Source organism: Dromiciops gliroides, chromosome 4 (assembly GCF_019393635.1).
Source record: "Dromiciops gliroides isolate mDroGli1 chromosome 4, mDroGli1.pri, whole genome shotgun sequence".
Classification (NCBI taxonomy): Eukaryota; Metazoa; Chordata; class Mammalia; order Microbiotheria; family Microbiotheriidae; genus Dromiciops; species Dromiciops gliroides.
In genome coordinates, this window is record NC_057864.1 from 287,745,559 (window position 1) to 287,755,396 (window position 9,838).

At 36.2% G+C, this 9,838-nt stretch overlaps 1 pseudogene; it reads left to right on the top strand.

Moving 5' to 3' along the window:
• Window positions 1–7,062: 7,062 nt before the first annotated feature.
• LOC122725411 lies at window positions 7,063–9,107 on the top strand (annotated as a pseudogene).
• Window positions 9,108–9,838: the final 731 nt, after the last annotated feature.

Consider the following 9,838-nt stretch of genomic DNA (forward strand, 5'->3'; position numbering starts at 1 on the left):
AGCTCCAAAATCCAAAGCTTCCCAAAAACATGTAAATTGGACTCAGATTATGGAAGAGCTCAAAAGGGACTTTGAAGAGAAAATAGGAGAGATAGAAGGAAGAATTAGAGATATGGAGGAAAGAATGGAAAGAGAAAAGAGAGTAATACAGGAGAGTCATGAGAAAAAAGTCAACAGCTTGAAAAGCAAAATGGGAAAAGAGATATAAAATCTCTCTGAAGAAAATAATTGTCTAAGAAGTAGGATTGAACAAATGGAAGCTTTAGACTTTATGAGAAACCAAGACACAATAAAGCAAATCCAATTGAATAAAAAAAGAAGGCAATGTGAAATATGTCCTTGGAAAAAGAGGTGACCGGGAAAATAGATCCAGGAGAGATAATATGAAAATTATTGGACTACCCGAAAACCATGATCCAGGAAAGAGCTTAGACATCATCTTCCAGGAAATTGTCAGGGAAAATTGCCCTAATATTCTAGAAACAGAAGGTAAAATAGAAATTAAAAGAATCAACTGATCAACTCCTGAAAGAGATCACAAAATGAAAACTTCCAGGAATATCATAGCCAAATTCCAGAGCTCCCAGGTCAAGGGGAAATATTGCAAGAAACCAGAAAGAAACAATTCAAGTACTGTGGAACCACAGTCAGGGTAGCACAAGATCTAGCAGCTTCTACATTGAAGGATTGGAAGGGATGAAATATGATATTCCAGAGGGCAAAGGAATTGGGATTACAACCAAAAATCACCTCCCCAGCAAAAGTGAGTATAAATTTTCAGGGGGAAAAATGGGACTTCAATGAAAAAAGAGTACTTTAAGATTTTCATGATGAAAAGACCTGAACTAAATAGAAAATTTGACTTTCAAATACAAGACCCCAGAGAAGCATAAAAAGACAGGAACAATGTCTTCTGAAACAAAGATGCCGGAAGTACATACAGCAGCACACTGTTGAAGCAGTACCTGAACTCTTCATTGACCCCAGACTTCTCTGGCTAATGAGATACCTGAAAAAGCTGAAATTTTATCTCTCAGAATTATTTCTTCTTTGGAAAGTAAATACAAATCAAAAGACACATGAATTTGATATCTCACCTTAGGCATGCATATATACTCATTGCTTTGTGTGTATAACCATCTTAATTATCATTAAGGAGTGGGAAATTGAGCAAGATCACCTCCTTGCATCTCTCGGAGTCCAAGGGAGAACTGACTAGATTTCCAATTTGCTCAGAAGAGTCAACAAAGTAAGAATAGAAGTTATTTCCCTGACAATCTCTTGTAAGATGATGTCTAAAATCTTATTTTGTTCATGCTTTTCAGGTAGTCCAATGATTTTCAAATTATCTCTCCTGTATCTATTTTACAGGTCAGCTGTTTTTTCCAAGGAGATATTTCATATTGCCTTCTATTTTTTATTCATTTGGATTAGCTTTACTGTGTCTTAGTTTCTCATGAAATCACTAACTTCCATTTGATCAATCCTAATTATTAGACAATTATTTTCTTCAGAGAACTTTTGTATCTTATTTTCCATTTGGCTTTTCAAGCTGTTGACTTTTTTCTCATGACTCTGCTGTATTGCTCTCATTTCTCTTTTCATTCTTTCCTCCACTTCTCTAAATCTTTCTTCTACCTCTTCTACCTTTTCTTCAAAGACCCTTTTGAGCACTTCCATGGCCTAAAACAAATTCATATTTTTCTTTGAAGTTTTAGATGTTGGAGCTTTGACTCTGTTATTATCTTCTTCTGAAGGTATATTCTGGTCTATCTTTCTCCCATAGAAGCTTTTTATTGTTTGCTGCTTTCTCTGCTCAATCATCTCAACCTGGAAGCAGATGTCTGATTGAAATCTGATTCTCTTTGGTTTGAAGCTTATTGTGTCTGTGCCCATCCACCACTGGGATGCCATCACTCAATTTGGCCCACTGGTTCAGAGCCAGGATGCTTTGCCCCAACTCCAACAGAGATCACAGTCACTTCACGCTGGCCAATTGCCAAACCTCCTCACCAGATCATGACCCAAGCCTCAGAAGAAGCCACTGGTGCTAAAGACCCCAAGGCCTGGAGGTGTGGTCTGTTCCTGGCTGGGTCCGCCCCATGCACTGTACTCCTCTATTAGCCCAAACAGTGGGTGAACCCAAATGCCATCTTTAGCTGGAAAATAGTCTCACTCTGTTCTTCTGTGGGTTAGGCTGCTTCAGGCATTTTCTTATGGCATTATTTTGGAATGCGTGGATGGGTTCATTGGGAGCTTGGGTGATTCAAAGCCCTTCCTCTGCCATCTTGGATCTACCCCCACCCCCACCACTAGCCTACAATATATTGAAGAATTCTGTGAAAGTACATGAGTAAAGATAACACCAGAGAAACATGGTAGCAAAAGAAGATAATCTAGTCATGCAACAAAGGAGAAAGATGGTATGTAGAGAGCTAAAATTTTAGGACAAAACTAAGAAGTACTTGAGAATATTGAGTATACACCCCCCATAGTGCATGTAATTGGTAAACATAATAATTAGTCACACCAAAGATAGGAAGCCCTTCATAGGTTTAAGGTTCAGTTTCTTTAACTCTAAAGTAATATTATTGAGCATACTATGAATTTTGTAAGATTAGTTTGAGGAAAATGTTTTTTTTAGTACATTATTATAATTTTATTATTTTAGATTTATATAGCCATATGCAATTAATATTTCTCCTGTGATTCAACTCTCTCTCTCTTTATTTCTATAAATTGTTTCATAATTTAATTCATATATTCCCTAGGTGAATGTTGGAAGATCTAGAATGCTGTAGTTGTTATTGTTATTTTGAATATAATTTCCATTTCTAACTTCTTTTAATGGATTTTGTTACTTACATATAGGAAAGCTGATGCTTTATGTGTGTTATCTTATATTCTGCAACTTTAACTTAAAATTATTATTTCAAATAATGCTTAGGTGACTTTCCAGCACCTCTTAGTATACCATGTAATTTAGGAAAAGTGATTTTTATTTTTTGTTTTCTATTTGGCCATGCTTATTTTCTTCAATTTCTGTTTATAGCCTTTTTGCTATAGATAGCACAATGTTAAATATTTTTGGTGATAATTGGCACCCTTGCTTTACCCCTGTTCTTATTGGAAAGGTTTATAACTTTTCTCCATTACATATGTCTGTTCTTGAATTTAGATAGCATAAAGGGAGTATTAAGTGATCAAGTTAAGGATGAGATATTAGGTTTTACTTTAGTTAGTTCATCAAGCTATTACCTTGTTAAGGTTTGGAGCTTTTTGGTGTAAATGATTTATCTCTTATAAATAATTCCTACTTTGGAAAGGTTTGAGATGTTTTAAGGATTTGAAAAAGGGTCTAGTCCTTCATATTTTGGTGGTCCCATTACCTAGAAGTCTTAAGGACTTATAAGGTTGTCTAGCTCTAAATTGTATATTCTGTTACCTTAATAGAAATTATATGTTTATCATACTTAACTTTTCAGGGTCATAAAGTATTACCTGGTGTTATTCCATTGAAGAGGAACAATGGCATCATGTTTGATCACTCAGTAATACACTGGATTTAAGTGAGGCAAAGTTTTGCAAAGTCATTAGCCTCACTCTTTCTTCTTGAGTCATCAAAGTTCAATGGCAGGACAAAAGTCAAGATGACTGACAATGGCCCAGGATATGGTGCATGACCTTGGAATCTTTGATGCCTGACCTAGTTTTAAGTACTCTGCAGCTCTTGCTTCAGCCACCTTCATGGACATTGAAACAAAATGTTCTCACCTACACATTCTGTTGGGAAAATATTCACATGCCTGAGATAAACATCTGCCTAACTCACTAACAACTTGAAGACCCGTTAGTTGCCCTCAACCTGGTTTATCCCATCTGCCAATACAGTTTACCAAGTTGCAGCTGCTGCAAGCAAGAAAGAGAGATAGTAAGGCAACCACACTACTTGAAACTGATCACACCATAAAAAAATGCCAAAAGCAGGGAAAAACCTAAAAAATTATCTATATATAATCTTCTCAGATATTTAAATAATAATCAGTCAAATGTACAAAAAGACTTTAAAATTATTATCCCATTTGTTCCTCACAACAGCTCTCGGAGGTAAGTCCTATTTATGCCCTCATTTTGCCAATGAGAAAACTGAAGTAAACAGAGAATAAGTGGCTTGACCAGGGTCTTGCAACTAATAAGTATCAGAGGCTGAATATGAATTCAAATCTCCCTCAAACAAGTTCCTGTGTCCTATCCACTTTGCTACTTAGTTGTATACTTAAAGAGAAGTTGACACGCTCACTCTATAGAAATTATTCTCAGTAGGTAAGCAGCACAGTAAATGATATTTGATGTAAACATGGTCCTGGTAATTTAAAGCATAAACTAATATAAACCTATAAACTAATATGAAGGCAAAATTTGTCAGCAAAATCCTAAAAAAAAAGACTATTTCAATATAATCAAACACATATTCACCATGACCAGTTTAAATTTATATTACCTATGCAAGAATGGTTCAACTTTAGACAAAATAAATTAACATAGTTAATCTCTAGAAAAAGAAAACTAAGCAGGGTAATTTTCTAATTAAGTTGATATGAGCCCCTAACATAATTCAACAATCATATATCAAACTATAGACATTTTCAGCAAGAATTGAAAACAAAATTGCGACTCTTCAATTATAGAATTGCTGAACAAATTGTGTCATATAAATGTAATAAAATATTAATGTAAAATATTAGAAGATGAAATTGAGAAACTCAGAGAAGTTTGGAATATGTTTGGGAAGCAATACTAAATGAAATAAACAGAATCAGGAGAACAATATACACAGAGACAGCAATACATGCAAATAATATAAAACAAAATAACACTAAAAGAAAACTACCTGCTAGGGCATTTATTGGCCAGTCAGCTCCCAAGTTTATAAGAAGAAAATGCACCTCCAGCTTTTTGGTAGAAATGAGAGGGGGGGTCATGGCAGGAGCACTATTAATGTAGAGTTTTTTTACACTCCAAGTAACAATCACTGTCTTGGTTGATTATATCTAAGGGCTTTTATTGGTTACGTAGAACAGCTTATGGAACTGAGTTGAAGGTATATTCTTAAACCACTATGATGTCAAATTAAAAAAGATCGACATTTAAAAAGGGAAAAATTGTGCACCTAAGCTACAATAATTTCAAGGTTCTCGCACAATCAATGTACATTCTTGGTTACTGAAAGAACCAATGTGATTGTTGAACTTCTGCCAGTGTTCTCTGAAGAACTTTTGCAAATGGATGAAATGGCACCTCATTAGAGATTGATAAAATCCCATTTCTCAAAGAGAGGAAGATAGTCATTTAAAATCATTAGGACATGTAGGCTGGATATAGATTCCTAGTTAGATTTTGAATAGTTTAAATAATATTTTGTAAACAGTAAGAAAGGAGGTGAACACAGAGTCAATATGGCTAATTAAAAATAAACCATGCCTAAGAGATAGCATGGAGAATTTGTTGTAAAGTTGGCCTTAGAGTCAGTAAGCTCTTCCTTTGACATATACTGACACTTAATTTAACCACATATCAATATATATGATATTGTCCCATGCACAACGTGCTCCATCCTTACATAATAGACTACTGCTTCCCTCAACATCAATGGGTAGAAGTCATTCACCAGAAACATAGATGGCAGGGAACATGGATATGAACCACATTCATCTTCAGAACTTAGTCAAGAATAGCATACATGTTCTCAGCCTAATCACACTTTTTCAGTTCAGGTAATTAGCTTTGAAAGTTTCCTGGGTCACTCTGTAGACTCATTCTTTTTCTTTCCAGGAAGGGACCATTCCAGAATCCTACCATTGAAACTATATTATCAAAAAATAATTTAAAAGACAAGTGATAGACAATTTGTATGATAGCAAGAAAAATGTTTGGCCACTAAAATTTTCAGCAAACAAATGACATTTGTAAAACAATTGAAGTTTCTATAAGTCATGCTGGAACTTTCTCATGAATATATTTGTGCTACTTAACAATGTGTGTATCACAAATTAAGATAGATATTTGATATTCCAATGTGACTTCATTGCTCCCCAAGTTTTGAAATACCTTCAATGGTACTAGTACCTCATAATTATTTAGTAAAATCAGTTCTATAACAATTTTCATTCATGAAAATTATTCAGTCATCTCTGAGTATTTGTGAGTCCACTTGGAGTTTTCTTGGCAAGGGTACTGTAATAGTTTACCATTTCTTTCTCCAGCTGATTTTATAGAAAAGGAACTGAGAGAAACAGGGTCAATTGGCTTGGCCAGGGTCACAGTTAACCGGTGTCTGAGGCTGGATTTGAATCCATGAAGATTATTCTTCCTGATTCCAAACTAAGTGCTCTATCCACTGCACCACCTAGCTGCCCTATATAACCATGATAAATACTTAAATTTAAGGTGGAAATTAGGCCCTCTATACAATGAAGGCACATGACAATCAACCATGAAAAAATAATTGATATGACTAATTGTAACATTAAGATTTTAGTGATAAAATGCTTATTTTTGGGTCCCTGATGGTCACTGGAGCAAAAGGATGTTTCACATATAATCATCTGACCAAAATGTTCCAATGAGCACATAAAACAGTGTCATTCATTATTCACTGATGCCAAGTCAATATAAAACAACCAGGAACAAGGTTATAATGAAGAAACTGCATCAGTCATGTAGTTAGTTAACAGAATAACAGACTGTGCCACAATTTATTTTCCTTTTAATGACATCCTAATCCTCTATTCTCCATGACACCACTGTCCTGATTTAGAATGGACTTCTGGTAAATACCTGAACCTTTTTCTACTAGCCTAATGATACATTGGCATTCGGCATCGTTATATTTACAGCAGAGATAAGTATAAGAACTATCATAGGATTATAAAATTTACAACTTAAAAAGACAATAAAGATTGACAGCTGCAGTAGGCACTGACCCCACTGTGCAGAGCAGTCCCTAGCTCAGGCAGTCTGAGCTCTAACCACAGCCATAGCCACTAAAGCCTCACTGCCAACATGTCTATTTCCAGCAACCTGACCTTGGACAAAGTGGACCTGAAGGGGAAAAGGATCATTATGAGGATAGATTTTTGTTTTATGAAGAACAAAGAGATAAACAACAACCAGAGAGCCAAGGCTTCAGTTCCTAGCATTAATTATTCCTTAGATAATGGAGCCAAGTCCATTGTTCTGATGAGCCACTTAGGTCAACCAGATGTTATCTCCATGTCTGACAAATGTTCCTTGGAGCCCATGGATACAGAAAACAAATCCTTGCTGGGTAAAGATGTTCTGTTCCTGAAGGTCTATGTGGGTCCAGATGTTGAGAAAGCTTGTGCTAACCCACTTAAAAGTTCTATTATTTTTCTGGAGAATCTCCACTTCGATGTAGAAGAAGAGAAAGGCAAAGATGCTTCTGGGAATTATATCAAATGAAGCCAACCAAAGTAGAAGTTTTGCAAGCATCCCTCTCCAATCTGGGAGATGTCTGTCAATGATGCTTTTGACACCACTCATTGTGCCCACAGTTCCATGGTGAGAGTGAATTGACCTTAGAAGGCATGTGGTTTCCTCATAAAAAAAAAATGCTCACTTACTTTGCCAAGGCCCTGGAGAGGCCAGAGAAATCCTTCCTGGACATCTTGGGTGGAGTTAAAGTTGCTGACAAGATTCAGTTGATCAACAATATGCTAGATAAAATCAATGAGAGGATTATTGGTGGTGGGATGGGATTCACCTTCATCAAGGTGATAAACAACATGGAGACTGGAAGTTCTGTTTTATTTTTTTTAATCTTAATAGTATTTTTTCTCCAGTTACATGAAAAGTTAGTTTTCAATATTCCAAATTTTACTCAAACCCTCTTTTCCCTTTCCCCTCCCTAAGATGGCAAGCAATCTGATATAGGTTATATATGTTCAATCACATTAAACATATTTCCACATTAGTCATGTTGGAAGAGGAATCAGAAAAAAGGAAAAATCTCAAAAAAGAAAACAACAACAACAACAAAAGTTAAAATAATATGGTTCAATCTGCATTCAAATTCCACAGTTGTTTTTTTTTTCTGGATTTGGAGAACATTTTCCATCCTAAGTCCTTTGGAATTGTCTTGGATCATTGTATTGCTGAGAAGAGCTAACTCTATTACTGCTGATCATAACACAATGTTGGAGTTACTGTGCACAATGTTCTCCTGGTTCTACTCACTTCACTCAGTATCATTCCACTTAAGTATTTCCAAATATTTCTGAAATCTGCCTACTCATCATTTCTTATAGCACAATAGTATTCCATTATATTTACATACCACAACTTGGAAGTTCACTCTTTTTTTTGTTGTTGTTGGGGCAATGAACATTAAGTAACTTGCCCAGTGTCACATAGCTAGGAACTTCTCTTTTTGATGAAGAGGGGGGAAAGGTTGTCAAAGTTCTGATGGTCAAAGCTGAGAAAAATAGTGTCAAGACCACTTTGCCTCTTGACTTAGTCACAGTTGACAAGTTTGGTGAGAATGCCAAGAATGGCCAAGCCACATTGGCCTCTGGCATCCCAGCTGGATGAATGGGTTTGGACTGTGACCCTGAGAGCAGTAAGAAATATGAGAAATCTTTAGTCCAGGCCAAACAGATTGTATGGAATAGGGGCTGCTAGGTGGCGCAGTGGATAGAGCACCAGCCCTGGAGTCAGGAGGACCTGAGTTCAAATTCAACCCCAGACACTTAACACTTACTAGCTGTGTGACCCTAGGCAAGTCACTTAACCCCAATTGCCTCACCAAAAACAAAACAAAAACAAAAAAAACAAAGATTGTATGGAATAGACATTTTGGAGTTTTTGACTGGGAAGCCTTTGCTCAGGAACCAAAGAGCTAATGAACAATGTGGAGGAGGCCACGAAGAGGGGCTGTTTCACCATTTTAAGTGGTGGGGATACTTCAACTTTCTGTGTCAAATGGAAAAATGAAGAAAAAGTCAACCATGTTAGCACTCTGGATGGTGCCAGTCTAGAACTTTTGGAAGGCAGTCTTACATGGGGTGACCAGCATGAGTAATGTCTAATGGATGTCACTTTGCAGCCTGCTTGTTCCTGTACAAAACCCTTCCAATGTGCCACTGTAGAGCTTCCTGTCTCTTTCCATGGCATTAGGCAAGTTTCTCCCTCAAGATTCAACCAGTGACCAGAAGATGAGGCAATGAGAGGCCCATACGCAGCTCAACTCAACTTTGTGTTTCCTAGTTGTGCCTATTGTCATATCTCACTTGAACTTATTTAGTGTGTCTAAACCATCTGTAATCTGTAGAGCACATATTTATATATTTATATTTTGCCTTTAGAAAGGAAAAAAAGCTAAAGTTGCTGTTAGACATACTCTCTTGAAATAATTGGTTCTGTTCAACTTTGTCAGCAGCTGTTTTTATAATTACCCACACAGAGTATGGAAACAAGAAGAAACTCCAATTTGGGGTGGGTGGGGGCAAGGTTGACCTGTTAAATAAACATTTCATTAAAAAAAAAAAAAGATTGATGGCCTCCATATTCATTTTATGTATAAGGGAACTGACAGATAAGTTGTGACTTGCCCAAGTTCATTCAGATGATAAACAGCAAAGTCAACATTTAAATCTAAATATTCAGACTTGAATTTATGAACTTTTTTTCCACTGCAAAATGCTTTTTTTTCCCTAAAGCCTTAAAAAGGCAATATGTATGATTTTTGTAACTATTTTTGAAAGCTGTGCATAGGGGCAGCTAGGTGGCACAGTGGATAGAGCACCAGCCCTGAAGTCAG